Below are 17,436 nucleotides of genomic sequence, written 5' to 3' on the forward strand. Positions count from 1 at the left end.
GCGATACAGGATGGAGATGAAGAGAGAAGTGCTAGCGGTCGGCAAGGAATGACTTTGAACAAACACCGGAAGTCTGTAGTCCAGTTAGGTTTATAAGGTCTTCTAAAATTATATACTGGAAGTGTGTGTTAAATGTTGTACTAATAAAGTCCCAGTAGGGTGGAAAAACAAGTTCCCTCTATATTGAAGCTATTATCATATATATCTGATTTATGACACCAAAAGACTTCTAAAATTTGCGGGAAAATAGATATAATCAAAATAGTATCGATCTCACGATGGTTCCCGAGCCATTTTGAGAGTTAAAGGCCTACTGAAATGCGATTTTCTTATTTAAACGGGGATAGCAGGTCCATTCTATGTGTCATACTTGATCATTTCGCGATATTGCCATATTTTTGCTGAAAGGATTTAGTAGAGAACATCGACGATAAAGTTCGCAACTTTTGGTCGCTGATAAAAAAGCCTTGCCTCTACTGGAAGTAGCAGACAAGTAGCGTGACGTCACAGGTTGTGGAGCTCCTCACATCTGCACATTGTTTACAATCATGGCCACCAGCAGCGAGAGCAATTCAGACCGAGAAGGCGACGATTTCCCCATTAATTTGAGCGAGGATGAAAGATTTGTGGATGAGGAAAGTGAGAGTGAAGGACTAGAGGGCAGTGGGAGCGATTCAGATAGGGAAGATGCTGTGAGAGGCGGGTGGGACCTGATATTCAGCTGGGAATGACTAAAACAGTAAATAAACACAAGACATATACAGGTAAAAGCCAGTAAATTAGAATATTTTGAAAAACTTGATTTATTTCAGTAATTGCATTCAAATGGTGTAACTTGTACATTATATTTATTCATTGCACACAGACTGATGCATTCAAATGTTTATTTCATTTAATTTTGATGATTTGAAGTGGCAACAAATGAAAATCCAAAATTCCGTGTGTCACAAAATTAGAATATTACTTAAGGCTAATACAAAAAAAGGGATTTTTAGAAATGTTGGCCAACTGAAAAGTATGAAAATGAAAAATATGAGCATGTACAATACTCAATACTTGGTTGGAGCTCCTTTTGCCTCAATTACTGCGTTAATGCGGCGTGGCATGGAGTCGATGAGTTTCTGGCACTGCTCAGGTGTTATGAGAGCCCAGGTTGCTCTGATAGTGGCCTTCAAATCTTCTGCGTTTTTGGGTCTGGCATTCTGCATCTTCCTTTTCACAATACCCCACAGATTTTCTATGGGGCTAAGGTCAGGGGAGTTGGCGGGCCAATTTAGAACAGAAATACCATGGTCCGTAAACCAGGCACGGGTAGATTTTGCGCTGTGTGCAGGCGCCAAGTCCTGTTGGAACTTGAAATCTCCATCTCCATAGAGCAGGTCAGCAGCAGGAAGCATGAAGTGCTCTAAAACTTGCTGGTAGACGGCTGCGTTGACCCTGGATCTCAGAAAACAGAGTGGACCGACACCAGCAGATGACATGGCACCCCAAACCATCACTGATGGTGGAAACTTTACACTAGACTTCAGGCAACGTGGATCCTGTGCCTCTCCTGTCTTCCTCCAGACTCTGGGACTTCGATTTCCAAAGGAAATGCAAAATTTGCATGGTTGGGTGATGGTTTGGGGTGCCATGTCATCTGCTGGTGTCGGTCCACTCTGTTTCCTGAGATCCAGGGTCAACGCAGCCGTCTACCAGCAAGTTTTAGAGCACTTCATGCTTCCTGCTGCTGACCTGCTCTATGGAGATGGAGATTTCAAGTTCCAACAGGACTTGGCGCCTGCACACAGCGCAAAATCTACCCGTGCCTGGTTTACGGACCATGGTATTTCTGTTCTAAATTGGCCCGCCTACTCCCCTGACCTTAGCCCCATAGAAAATCTGTGGGGTATTGTGAAAAGGAAGATGCAGAATGCCAGACCCAAAAACGCAGAAGAGTTGAAGGCCACTATCAGAGCAACCTGGGCTCTCATAACACCTGAGCAGTGCCAGAAACTCATCGACTCCATGCCACGCCGCATTAACGCAGTAATTGAGGCAAAAGGAGCTCCAACCAAGTATTGAGTATTGTACATGCTCATATTTTTCATTTTCATACTTTTCAGTTGGCCAACATTTCTAAAAATCCCTTTTTTGTATTAGCCTTAAGTAATATTCTAATTTTGTGACACACGGAATTTTGGATTTTCATTTGTTGCCACTTCAAATCATCAAAATTAAATGAAATAAACATTTGAATGCATCAGTCTGTGTGCAATGAATAAATATAATGTACAAGTTACACCTTTTGAATGCAATTACTGAAATAAATCAAGTTTTTCAAAATATTCTAATTTACTGGCTTTTACCTGTATATACTCTATTAGCCACAACACAACCAGGCTTATATTTAATATGCCACAAATGAATCCCGCATAACAAACACCTCCCCCCTCCTGTCCATATAACCCGCCAATACAACTCAAACACCTGCACAACACACTCAATCCCACAGCCCAAAGTACCGTTCACCTCCCCAAAGTTCATACAGCACATATATTTCCCCAAAGTCCCCAAAGTTACGTACGTGACATGCACATAGCGGCACGCACGTACGGGCAAGCGATCAAATGTTTGGAAGCGTACTCACGGTACCGTGTCTGCGTGTCCAACTCAAAGTCCTCCTGGTAGGAGTCTCTGTTGTCCCAGTTCTCCACAGGCCAATGGTAAAGATTGACTGTCATCTTTCGGGAATGTAAACAATGAAACACCGGCTGTGTTTGTGTTGCTGAAGTCGGCCGCAATACACCGCTTCCCACCTACAGCTTTCTTCTTTGCTGTCTCCATTGTTCATTGAACAAATTGCAAAAGATTCACCAACACAGATGTCCAGAATACTGTGGAATTTTGCGATGAAACAGACGACTTAATAGCTGGCCACCATGCTGTCTCAAAATGTCCTCTACAATCCGCGACGTCACGCGCTGACGTCATCATACCGAGACGTTTTCAGCAGGATATGTCGCGCGGAATTTAAAATTGCACTTTAGTAAGCTAACCCGGCCGTATTGACGTGTGTTGCAATGTTAAGATTTCATCATTGATGTATAAACTATCAGACTGCGTGGTCGGTAGTAGTGGGTTTCAGTAGGCCTTTAATGAGCAAGTTGCGTGTTCCGTGGCGTAGAGGAGGAACCACAGCTCCCTTCCCCATCAACAACAATGCTAATCAAGCAGATTTTGCGAGAGCCAACAACGATTACTTTGGGAAAAATTATGATCCAGGACTTTATATTTTTGAGCCCGAACGCAAAGAGGGTGAGCATAGGTTTTAGAAGCAGAGTACTAAATGGATGCAGCTTTATTGTGACACTATAGCATCAGTAGCATTTCTAGGTGCTAAACATATAAACTAACCATAATAAACATTAATAAAACAAAAACTTACTGTACAATTTCCGCTCTCGCTGGAATGCCGACCGACGGGACACTCACATAATCCCGTTTAGATGAAGAATCAATATCAATCCTCACGAAGGGTTAAAGAAAAGTTGCCGTAACTAGCGTCTTTTTCACCATCTCTTGGATGTGAAAGTGGACCAGCCTGTCGGTCCATGGCCACATGTGTCTACTACCAGGTGAGAGATTCATGAATTATAATGTAGAATTTACTTTTAGCACGTTTGAGACGAAACAGAAGCAGCCGCCGGCTCAGTGTGTCAACAATAGCAGCGTAAGCTAGCAATAGCTCACTGCTATCAATGCGCCGCTATAATAGTCTGTCGGCGTCAGAGCTTATAATAACAATATCACTCATATTTAGTTAATTTTCAGGTCATGACAAGTAAATGGAGTATTGTTGGCGGTCCCTGGATGTGCTTAGAGAGTATAATGAGCGCAATAGAGGACCTTTGATCTGTTGACTCAATTGTTAGCTGTCTATTTACGGTTTTGAATGCATAAAAAAAGCCAAACACATGTGTTCTTGTCTTACATAAGGATTGTGAATGATAAACAGCACATCTCTTTACAATTTTTGCATATTTCCAGTATGACTGATCTAATAATATGGTCAAAGTGTAGAAGTGTTACTACCGTGATGTGGAATCTATGGCAATTGTCAAATATATTCTGAACAGAATATTCAAAATGGCCGACTCAAATTGTGGCAATTTGTGTTGTTATTTTCGCATACTTTGCGGATTGTAAATACAATGGGAAACACATATAAAAGCATATAAAATCAACTTGTTTGACTTTGAGGGAATATTTTCCCTCGTTTTGGCAGAATAGAACGCCTGAGAAATCATCAAAAAGCTTTGGCCTTGGTTCTGCTCTAAGAGAAACACACATCCATGCACTCTCACACACACGTTATTATTGACGGCATCATGGAGGTACCAGCTTGACACGCGTCAAGTCGACTTTCAGTTTCAGTTCCTGCTAAGGCCATGCAACAGAGGTCGACAAAAGCGACCATTTCAGAGACTGCTTCCACCTTTTTTTTTAGAATAAATTGTTAAACTTGAATTCTAGTCTTCCCACCTCGGAGGGGGTCCTACAGTAATAATACCTTAGAAGGCATCTTCCTCCCTGCTTGACTCAGCTAAATGACACATGTGGGCGGAGCAAATATTAAAACATGGCCGCCCGTTGACAAATAATCCATTCAAACTTCCTTCGAGTTTGTCCGACACAGGGAGCTTCTGGCACCAGGAGTGGCGTCGGGATGAATGAGGACCCGGTGCCGGCAGACCTGTGTGCAGCAGGACAAGTCTACGGGTGGATTTCACAGCTCATTACTTTGGCTCCAGCCATCGCAGCCTCCAGTCCATCTGGAGACGGACGGCTTTTTCCCCCCCTCTGCGAGACAACAGCTTAGCGGGCTTTGTGCGGCCTAAACAAGCGTGTCTGTCTCCCGGCGGTAGATCCTGGTCCAGATAGAAGGTCCACTCTCTTCAGGGAGACCATCCATCAATCTGGGCAGGCCCTCCACACAATAACAACATCACTTGCCGGCTCGGGTTGGTCCTCCAGGACGGCAGGGACCGGGGACAGTCGGAGACAAGACGACACTTGTGAAAACACTGTCAGGGCTGACCTTTGACCTCAACCTTCTTCTATAAAATATACAAAACCCAAAAACCGGCACGTTGTGCAAATCGTAAATAAAAACGGAATACAATGATTTTCAAATCCTTTTCAACTTATATTCAATTGTATACACTGCAAAGACAAGATATTTAATGTTATAACTGAGAAACTTAATTTTTTTTTTTTTACAAATAATTAAAGATGTCCGATAATGGGTTTTTTGCCGATATCCGATATTGTCCAACTCTTAATTACCGATACCGATATATACAGTCGTGGAATTAACACATTATTATGCCTAATTTTGTTGTGATGCCCTGCTGGATGCATTAAACAATGTAACAAGGTTTTCCAAAATAAATCAACTCAAGTTATGGAAAAAAATGCCAACATGGCACTGCCATATTTATTATTGAAGTCACAAAGTGCATTATTTTTTTTAACATGCCTCAAAACAGCAGCTTGGAATTTGGGACATGCTCTCCCTGAGAGAGCATGAGGAGGTTGAGGTGGGCGGGGTTGGGGTGGAGGGTGTATATTGTAGCGTCCCGGAAGAGTTAGTGCTGCAAAGGGTTCTGGGTATTTGTTCTGTTGTGTTTATGTTGTGTTACGGTGCGGATGTTCTCCCGAAATGTGTTTGTCATTCTTGTTTGGTGTGGTTTCACAGTGTGGCGCACATTTGTAACAGTGTTAAAGTTGTTTATACGGCCACCCTCAGTGTGACCTGTATGGCTGTTGACCAAGTATGCGTTTCATTCACTTGTGTGTGTGAAAAGCCGTAGATATGTGATTGGGCCAGCACGCAAAGGCAGTGCCTTTAAGGTTTATTGGCGCTCTGTACTTCTCCCTACATCCGTGTACCACTCCGTACAGCGGCGTTTTAAAAAGTCATAAATTTTACTTTTTGAAACCGATACCGATAATTTCCGATATTACATTTTAAAGCATTTATCGGCCTATAATATCGGCAGCCCGATATTATCGGACATCTCTACAAATAATCAGTAACTTATAATTTAATGGCAGCAACACATTGCAAAAAAGTTGGAACAGTGTCATTTTTACCACTGTGTTACATGGTCTTTTCTTTTAACAACACTCAGTAAACGTTTGGGAACTTTGGGAATTTTTGAAGCTTCTCAAGTGGAATTCTTTCCCTTTCTTGCTTGATGTACAACTTAAGTTGTTCAACAGTCCGGGGTCTCCGTTGTGGTATTTTAGGCTTCATATTGCGCCACACATTTTTAATGGGAGACAGGTCTGGACTACAGGCAGGCCAGTCTAGTACCCGCACTCTTTTACTATGAAGCCACGCTGTTGTAACACATGTCTTGGCATTGTCTTGCTGAAATAAGCAGGGGCGTCCATGATAACGTTGATTGGATGGCAACACATGTTGCTCCAAAACCTGTATGTACCTTTCAGCATTAATGGGGCCTTCACAGATGTGTAAGTTACCCATGCCTTGGGCACTAATACACCCCCATACCATCACAGATGCTGGCTTTTCAACTTTGCGCCTATAACAGTCCGGATGGTTCTTTTCCTCTTTTGTCCGCAGGACACGACGTCCACAGTTTCCAAAAACAATTTGAAATGTGGACTCGTCAGACCACAAAATACTTTTCCACTTTGCATCAGTACATCTTAGATGACCTTGGGCCAAGTGAAGCCGACAGCGCTTCTGGGCGTTGTTGATAAATGGCTTTCGCTTTGGATAGTAGAGTTTTAACTTGCATTAACAGATGTAGTAACGAACTGTAGTTACTGACAGTGGTTTTCTGAAGTGTTCCTGAGCCCATGCGGTGATATCCTTTACAAACTGATGTCGGTTTTTGATGCAGTACCGCCTGAGGATCAGAGGTCACGGGCATTCAATATTGGTTTTCGGCCTTGCTGCTTACATGCAGTGATTTCTCCAGATTCTCTGAAACTTTTAATGATATTACAGACCTTAGACGGTGAAATCCCTAAATTCCTTGCAATAGCTCGTTGAGAAATGTTGTTCTTAAACTGTTTGACAATTTGCTCACGCATTTGTTCACAAAGTGGTGACCCTCGCCCCATCCTTGTTTGTGAATGACTGAGCATTTCATGGAAGCTGCTTTTATACCCAATCATGGCACCCACCTGTTCCCAAATAGCCCGTTCACCTGTGGAATGTTCCAAATAAGTGTTTGATGAGCATTCCTCAACTTCCTCAGTCTTTTTTGCCACTTGTGCCAGCTTTTTTGAAACATGTTGCAGGCATCAAATTCCAAATGAGCTAATATTTGCAAAAAAATAAAAGTTTTCCAGTTCGAACGTTAAGTATCTTGTCTTTGTAATCTATTCAATTGAAAATAAGTTGAAAAGTATTTGCAAATCATTGTATTCTGTTTTTATTTACGAATTACACAATGTGCCAACTTCACTGGTTTTGGGTTTTGTACTTCAACAGCGAAACACAGGAAGTTAAGGAAATACCAGTAAAAGCTGAGACACGGAGACGTAAGCTCTGCTTTTTGCTACTCATTTCAGACACGTTCCAAACAACTAGAAATTATAAAGCATCGTTTCAATCAGCTAAACAGACTCAATAAGTCCACGGTGACGTCTAGAATGCCATTGTAAGTTAATAATACTAACAGACACTCGTAAACATGTTAGCATAACAACGCTAGCTTCATTACATTAATATAACACGTGCAAATATGCATGAAAACACTCTTACAGACATCACACATGGGATGGTTTCTTAAGTAATAATTGTTTTAGTTACATTGTAAAACTTACAAACGTTGTTTGGAGTGATGAATGAAGAATCCATACGAGTAGAAACGCTACGGATGATTAGAAGACGGAACGGCATTTGTACTTCCGGTTCAAAGCTTTACATAGCAGGAAACACTTGTCACCGTTCGCCCAGCCGCACCTGCAGAGAGCGAACTCGGTCGAAAGATGGCGCTATACCGCAAACAATGACAATCCGATCCAATGTATTTGCATGTGTTTTATGAAAACTATTTGCATTATGGCCGACACCGAAGAAAAAATCCATACATTTTGCCGCATCGTTTTATTAGCTGCAGGGTCCAAAGCGTAGGAAAAAGTTGGAATTTACGATAATAAAATATGAATGCCATGATTCATTTTGTTACATCAGGGGTGTCCAAGGTGCGGCCCGCGGGACAGCCTGCAACACAATCGTTAACTTTCTAATATCAGCATGCTACCCATTTTGTTCTGCTAATTTTGCAGGTATACACATGATTGCATTTTTTTCCATGACAAATGATACCTGTTAGCATATTAACATTAGTGTGCTATCTTTTTCAGGTAATTTTGTAAGTATACACCTCATTTATATTTTGGCACTTGATGCATGTTTATGTTAGCACTTATTTTTCCATGTACAGAGTAACATATGTTTATATGTGACGCATGTTACAGTTAGCATATTAGCATGGTAGTTTTTTTTTAAAAATTTTAGCAAATTTAGCAGGTGTAGGCCTCGTTACTAATGCTAACTGCAAGCATGCTATTGTTAGCATGTTAGCATACTAGCAATTGTAGCTCAATCGTTGTTACTTGGTGCATGCTTATGTTTGCATGCTAGCATTTTAAACACATTTTTTTCAGATACACACCTCAGAGTAATATTTTTGTACTTGACGCATGTTACAGTTAGCATTTTAGCATGCTAGTTTTTTATTAATCAAACTTAGCAGGTATACATCTCAGTGTCATACATTTTGGTATTTCACTAATGCTAACTGCAAGCATGCTATTGTTAGCATAGTAATGTTAACATGTTAGCTTTTGTAGCTCATTTTGCTCATATTTTTTTGTTACTTGATGCATGCTTATGTTTGCATGCTAGCATTTTAAACACATTTCTTTCAGATACACACCTCAGAGAAATATTTTTGTACTTGACGCATGTTACAGATCGCATTTTAGCTTCTTTTTTTTTTCAAACTTAGCAGGTATACACCTCAGTGCCATATATTTTGGTATTTCACTCATGCTAACCGCAAGCATACTATTGTTAGTATTTTAGCATAGTACAGTTAGCATGCTAGCTTTTTTTTTTTAGCTCATTTGTCATATTTTTTGTTACTCGACGGAATAAAAAAGACAATATAACATACATCCATAAACGTGGACGCATGTGAAAAAGTGTAATATATTTATCTGTAATCTATTTATATATATTTATTTATTTTATATATATATTATATATATTAATTATATATATTTATTTATTTATACATGCACCTTATTGCTTTTTTATCCTGCACTACCATGAGCTTATGTAACGGAATTGTGTTCTTATCTGTGCTGTAAAGTTCAAATTTGAATGACAATAAAAAGGAAGTCTAAGTCTAAGTCTAAGTCTAAGTATCAGTTTGGCTTCGGCTTTTCAGCATTCACACGGAATTCCTACAGCCTTGTTTTGGGGAACGTGGGAGGATGCAAACTCCACGCAGGGATGTTCGAACACTTAATCGCCATGCAAAGCAACCACTAGGCCATCGTGCTGCAAAATGTAAACATATTAATTGTTTGTCTTTAATGTCAGTGTGCACTTTGACCCCTGCTGGACAGTGTGAGACAGTGTGGCAAAAACACACACCTCCGCATGAATGACAGTAAACAACACAGGGTCTCTAGCCATGCCCCCCTGCCACACACACAAATGCACACTCCTTTAAAACACACCATTCAAAAAGGATCCCCAACTGAGAAAGAAAATCTCGTTTCCAGGGCTGTCGCCATGGCGTGTGTCTTGTTCACACACACACACACACACACACACACACACACACACACACACACACACACACACACACACACACACACACACACACACACACACACACACTGCAGGCGCCAGTTTGTAATTAACACTCTGCAGATTACGTTTACAGGACCAACACGGTCTGCCTGAGTTTTATTAGCGCCTTGGTTGTGCTCGTACCCCCCGGGGACTCGGCAACACAGCTGGAAGTTGTTGTGTCCTGTGTGAGACTATTGTGAGAGTGTTGCAATAAGATACACACTGTGACAAAACGAAGAGTGTCCCACGGGGAAGTGAAACCATTCGCATGGTTTGCTCAGGTGAGTACAACGAGGCGATGACCCTCGAACTCAAATACAGTGGCCCTCAATCAGTTCAGTTGTTGAGCTTAATTCAAAACACTTGTATCTCAAATCAGCGCCGCCTATTGAAAATAATTAACATCACTTTAATCTGTGCTTGGCCCCACAAAAACACTACCATTTTAACACGTGCCATGCCTTTTAAAAAGAAAAACGTTATTGTTTTAATATATGAAAAACAATTCAATAAATGTAGTAGGGCAGGGTGATATGGTTGAAAACGAACGTATTTCCAGACTATAAGGCGCACTTAACATCCTTTTTTCCCCTCAAAACTCGACAGTGCGCCTTATAACCCGGTGCGCCTAATGTACGGAATAATTCTGGTTTTGCTTACCGACCTCAAAGCTATTTTATTTGGTACATGGTGTAATGATAAGTGTCACCGGTAGATAGCAGTCACACAAGAGATACGTGTAGACTGCAATATGACTCAAGCTAACACCAACATTTTATATGTTCCATTGAAAATATAGAACATTACACACGGCGCTCAAAAATCTGTCAAAATGTTTTAGTACGACTTTGGTAAGCTATGAAGCCTCACCGCTTGATGGATTGTACTGTGCTTCAACATAGGAGTATTATTATGGGGTGTGTATAAGGTAAGACATTATCTGGTGTCTTGTTTCGCAATAATATGCAAAAGCAACTTTTCTTACCTTCTGGAACCTGCTGATCTGTATTTGGGATCTGCATAAATCCTGAAAATGTGCACGCGCCCGCCTTTGTAGTCCGCTGTCGTCGATAAGCTTCTTCTTTTTCTCTATCTTCTTGTTATGGGACATTCATCCTCTGCTGTTGCCATTTCTAATATAAAGTAGTGTAAAGTTCTTACTTATATCTGTCAGTAAACTCTCCATGAAAGCGCTAAAACATACCGGTGTAGTGAGTTTACATTATTCACCCAAGGAACTTTAGTTTTAGAGAGTTCCATTTGAACGGTTTTTCACGGGACACATTTCCGGCGTTGTTGTTGTTTCCAGATGAGAATATGCTGCTCCGTTATTGATTTAAGTAAAGTCTGAATGTCATTAAAACAGTTAACTCCATCTTTTGACACTTCTTCCACTCCTGTCCTTGCACACCGCTACAACAAATATGACAGAGAAAAGACGCTGCCGAAGGTGAGCCACGTAAACCATGGCTCACCTTCGGCAGCGTCTTTTCTCCGCAGACAAAACAGCGCATCCTGAAGCGACTGTCAGAAAGCAGCTTGAAGATGGTCTGTAAAACATAATCTATGCAACATTTTGACCAAAGAACTACCATTACATGTTATGTAGACCACAAGGAAGTTTTTTACATTTAGAAAAAAATTATAATAATATGACCCCTTTAATGCGCCCTATAATCAGGTGCGCCTTATATATGAAAATATCGAAAATAGACCATTCATCGGCAGTGCACCTTAAAATCCGGTGCGCTCTATGGTCCGGAAAATACGGTATGTGATTTATATTGGCCAATATTGATGATTATTTATATTTTTTCATAGCTAAAATGCTAGCAAAAAAAAAACGTTAGCATGCTAATAGGAAAACAGCTAGCATACCGCTAAGACGGCGTCAAGTAACGAAATCCATGATTATCAGGTTAAAATGTTCATAAAAAGCTTGAATGTTAGCATAGTAATGTGTTAGCATGTTATTTTTAGCATGCTAAAACAAAGAAACAAAATCCATGTTTTAGCTAAAAAAACAATGACTTATATTAGTCGATATCGATAACTATTTATATTTTTTATGACCTATAAAAATAAGGAGCAGAAAAAAAATCCATGAAATTTGGATTTCAAAATTAACCTTTATCTGATTATAATCCCCTCAGCTATCAATGCAGAAAGGAAAGGAAATGTCAACACAAGCCTGGAAAACAATGTAAACAAAATTGTAAAATCACATTGAACACTTGAACAATAAGCTTTTAAATTGAAGGTGCAAAAATAAAGAATGGGCAGAGTTACTGAAGAGAGATGTTGTGATATTTCCCACAATCAGAGGAGTGGGGGAGAAGAGTGGACGCAATTCAGGCGACATGCTAGGAGGGTGCCTATCACACTAGGTTGGGCTACAGCAGGACTAGAGAGGTGGACACGGCTGGTTTCGAGCGTAGCAAAACAATAGTCCGCCTAGACACTGCATCCCCGAGCAGCTTCAGACGGTCGTAGGAAGTTGAGTTGTAGGTAAAAGACTCAAGTAAATGGAATATAGTCTCGCATCGCATAGTTTGGGTCTCTTTGACGGTGTCTTTGTCACAGCGGGTTACACCAGGCCGTGCCTTATGTTGCGTTTTGTTAGCGTTCTCCAAAGGTTTGTGTTAGTTCCTGTCCTGTGCTTTTATTTTGGCGGCTCTTTCGGTTTTGTTGATGTTGTTGTTGTCTGTTCACTGGACTACAGAGGACCCTTTTCATGCTAAGCCTAATACGCACTACTTCGTGGACACCGTCTGCTCCACATTTCCCGTCTGTCAAGCGCTGACAAACAGTGCGTCATGGGAGATGCCGGAGGTTGTTGTGATTTTGAGGATGCAGACAAACGAGGTAGGAGCGTGAGGTCAAAAAGGGATATTTATTGATAAACGAACAAAAAGCGAGAGCAACGAGAAGTGCTCTGCCCGGACAGACTATGAAGAAAACAAGACAAAACTGCTGAAGCCCAGCAAAACACTCACGGGCATCCCAGCCAGAGTAGAAATAATACAGTAAGTGTTTGTTTTATTCTAGTTTATTATGGTTGGTTTGTATGTTTAGCACCTAGCAATGCTCCTGATGCTATATTGTTTCAATAAAGCTACATTAAGTTAAGTTAAAGTACCAATGATTGTCACACACACTAGGTGTGGTGAAATTTCTCCTCTGCATTTGACCCATCCCCTTGTTCACCCCCTGGGAGGTGAGGGGAGCAGTGGTGGCCGCGCCCGGGAATCATTTTGGTGATTTAACCCCCAATTCCAACCCTTGATGCTGAGTGCTAAGCAGGGAGGTAATGGGTCCCATTTTTATAGTCTTTGGTATGACTCGGCCGGGGTTTGAACTCACGACCTAACCGATCTCAGGGCGGACACTCTAACCACAAGGCCACTGAGTTCAGCACTCCGCTTCTAAAATGTATTGCTCATCCTCTTTGTGTTCGGGCTCAAAAATATAAGGTTCTGGGTCATAATTTTTCCCAAAGTAATCGTTGTTGGCTCTCACAAAGTCTGCTTGATTAGTATTGTTGTTGATGTGGAAGGGATCTGTGGTTCCTAGCGCGACATCAAGTGATCACATGACTGGCTTCCTCGTTATCTCTCAAAATGGCTCGGAAATCTCAGTGAGATTGATACTATTTTGATCATACTGTATCTTGTTATTCGCAAACTTTGTAAGTCTTTTGGTGTCATAAATCAGATATATATCATAACAGCTTCATTACAGAGGCAACTTGTTCTTCCACTCTACTGCTACTTTAACAGCGTGCAGTCGTGTGATAATGACAGTGTTGCAAGCTTTTCACACTGACTGTTTTATGGAGCTCAAATAATTGTGCTCCTGTCTAGAGCTGGACGATTATAGCAAAAATAATCATTGCAATTATTTTTGATTGATATTGAAATCCCGATTAATGACACAAACACGAGTATTTTTTGTACCACCAAAACTCAACTTTAAATACAATTTAAAAGAAGGGGTCCACATTAAAGTAAAATAATAATAATAATAATACATTAAAATAACAATAGCAATCTAATAAAACAACAAAAGTCCGCTTTTCCGTTTTTTGTCCGTTGTTTACCATTTACACTTGTCTTACCACCATAAAATGTGCGCTTTTTGTGTCAAATAAAATGTTATAAAATAAAAAATCCTCACAATTGGACCATTTTGACCAATATTTTAAGTCAAAGCATAGTCATTTTGTAAATGTATCAAATACGATTACCTTTTTGAGACCTTTATTTTGTTAGCAAACAGCACTGTTATTGTGAAGAGGAGGGAAGTGTGCTGCTGTTCTGAGCTTGACGAGTAAGGCGACGTCTTGAGGTTGTTAAAAAAAAAAAAAGTCTCTCAAGTCGCGACTGCTGTTTGTACGCTGATCTTACATCCATGATGTCGTTCACAACAACACATGCATATTAAATGCGTTGCGGGTGTATGGATTGCTCTTGCTAGCTTCAGCTTCCCAGTTCCAAATGGTCATCTCCGTATTGTTTAGCTCAGGACGTGATTGGCCGATGAACAAGTGCCACCGGACATGTTCTTTTCTCCTCACAATGACAGCATCAAGTTCCCTAATATTCTGCATTTCCCAGCGGATTCAGTTTTATTGGCCAATTCTGTGACTCCGTCCGTGGTTATGTGAACGCGGAAATACATTACTTTTTTTGTTGAGTTTAGTGATTATTACATAGCCATACTGGCGTTGTGTCAAATAAAAAGTAGCAACCATGGTGAGATCCCAAACTTCGAGTCGACATGCTCTTTTTTTCCACTCACGCTCCTTATCCGATATGTACGAGATCAGAAATTTGCATGCACGTTGCGCGCCACATTAATCCTTTTATTATTATTATTATTATTATTATATTTTTATGATCGTGACAAGCCAAAATATAAATCGAAATTGAAATTCGAATAACTGAGACGACAGCACGCTCAGGCAGCAGAATGTAGCAGCAAGGGTTAAAGAAATGCGACTGCTTATAGAAATATATAAAAACGCTAAAGCTGATTGACGATCTGAAGGTGGGATCAAACACTGCCAGGCAGCATTCCTGCAGTGCCCCCGCTGGGCTCCACGCCTCTCGTAGACCCAAAGACAAAATGGGTTTCGTGTCGGCGCTGATATCAAGCAGAATGTGTGCTGATCTTCCAGGAAACACACCTTGCTGGAGGTGTGAAGTCAAGAGATCTGGAAGCAATCTGCACAAGTACACTGCAGATGTTCCGAGAGACAGCATCGATGTGCACCCGGACGATCAGCGCCTCCATGACGCTGGCAGGGAGAACCCAACAGGAAAGACGGAAGGCCCAATGTCTGATCGTTGTCATAAATCATAGCTAGGTGGCAGCCGGCCAGAAAGAACAAAGGCCCACAGAACCTCGGCCCAAACATTTATATTTACACGCGACACTGAAGACTTCATTTATGCACATTCCTTTATTTCACACGACAAACATGTTGCAGAGTGTCTGGTGTTTCCAGGAAGGTGTGCTTCTACAAAACCCAAAACCAGTGAAGTTGGCACGTTGTGTAAATGGTAAATAAAAACAGAATACAATGATTTGCAAATCCTTTTCAACCTATATTCAATTGAATAGACTGCAAAGACAAGATACTTAACGTTCAAACTGGTAAACTTTATTTTTTGCAAATATTAGCTCATTTGGAATTTGATGCCTGCAACATGTTTAAAAAAAGCTGGCACAAGTGGCAAAGAAGACTGAGAAAGTTGAGGAATGCTCATCAAACACTTATTTGGAAAATCCCACAGGTGAACAGGCTAGTTGGGAACATGTGGGTGCCATGATTGGGTATAAAAGCAGCTTCCATGAAATGCTCAGTAATTCACAAACTAGGATGGGGCGAGGGTCACCACTTTGTGAACAAATGCGTGAGCAAATTGTCAAACAGTTTAAGAACAACATTTCTCAACCAGCTATTGCAAGGAATTTAGGGATTTCACCACCTACGGTCCATAATGTCATCAAAAGGTTCAGAAAATCTGATCCCTCAGGCGGTACTGCATCAAAAACCGACATCAGTGTGTAAAGGAAATCACCACATGGGCTCAGGAACACTTCAGAAAACCACTGTCAGTAACTACAGTTGGTCGCTACATCTGTTGTTTTTTTTGTTTGTTTTTCGTTTTTTTTGTCCTGTCCAGCTTCTCAGGCAAATCATATAGTTGATGTAGATGCCCATGTCGGCTGTTCAGATTTACTTTACAAAAGAGAAGTGTAGGATACTTCTCTTGTTGCCTTATTTGTATTTGACTTTATTAAATGTATTTATATTATCATTTAGTGCAGCCGGGCCAGAGCAGGAGGGGATAGAAAGAGAAAAAAAAAAGACAGAGGGGGAAATTGTGGGGACAAGAGGGGGATTAGACAGAGAGACAAAAACAACAACAGCAAACAACAACAACAATAGAGCAACATCAGCAAATACGACATGTACAAACATGATGGTAAAAGTAATAGCAAATAAGCAGTTTAGCGAAAAATAAAAAATAATACAGAAATGACAATGAGCATTATTACACTACAAATGGATCAATACAAATACCAATAGAAATAGCGCTATTGATAATGAACAATACCAATAATTTACCTTTATTATCAACAATACAGTTGTTTAAATGCAACAATACATATACGTAATGATAACTTGAGATACGAAAGAATGCAGAAAAAATGGAGGGGGAGAAAGAGAAGCAACCTACATTAACCTTGTAGATTGTTATAGTCACAATAGGTTAAGCTTTGTCAGTGTGCCATGTGTTACACCCAGTTTACCCTAGGGCAACAACGTTAATATATGTTTGATGAAACGTGAGTCGCTACATCTGTAAGTGCAATTTAAAACTCTACTATGCAAACCGAAAGCCATTTATCAACAACACTTCGAAACGCCGCCCGCTTCGTTGGGCCCGAGCTCATCTATGATGGACTGATGCAAAGTTTAAAAGTGTTCTGTGAACTGACGAGTCCACATTTCAAATTGTTTTTGGAAACTGTGGACGTCGTGTTTTCCAACACAAAGAGGAAAAGAACCATCCCAATTGTTATAGGTGCAAAGTTCAAAAGCCAGCATCTGTGATGGTATGGGGGTGTATTAGTGCCCAAGGCATAACTTACACATCTGTGAAGGCACCATTAATGCTGAAAGGTAACGTATTTTTCGGACTATAAGTCGCTCCGGAGTATAGGGCGCACCGGCCGAAAATGCACAATAAAGAAGGAAAAAAACATATACGTCGCACTGTAGTATAAGTCGCATTTTTGGGGGGAAATTTATTTGATAAAATCCAACACCAAGAATAGACATTTGAAAGGCAATTTAAAATAAATAAAGAATAGTGAACAACAGGCTGAATAAGTGTACGTTATATGAGGCATAAATAACCAACTGAGAACGTGCCTGGTATGTTAACGCAACACATCATGGCAAAAGTCATTCAAATAACTATAACATATAGAACATGCTATACGTTTACCAAACAATCTGTCACTCC

The sequence above is a fragment of the Nerophis lumbriciformis genome, linkage group LG24 (assembly GCF_033978685.3).
Source record: "Nerophis lumbriciformis linkage group LG24, RoL_Nlum_v2.1, whole genome shotgun sequence".
Lineage (NCBI taxonomy): Eukaryota > Metazoa > Chordata > Actinopteri > Syngnathiformes > Syngnathidae > Nerophis > Nerophis lumbriciformis.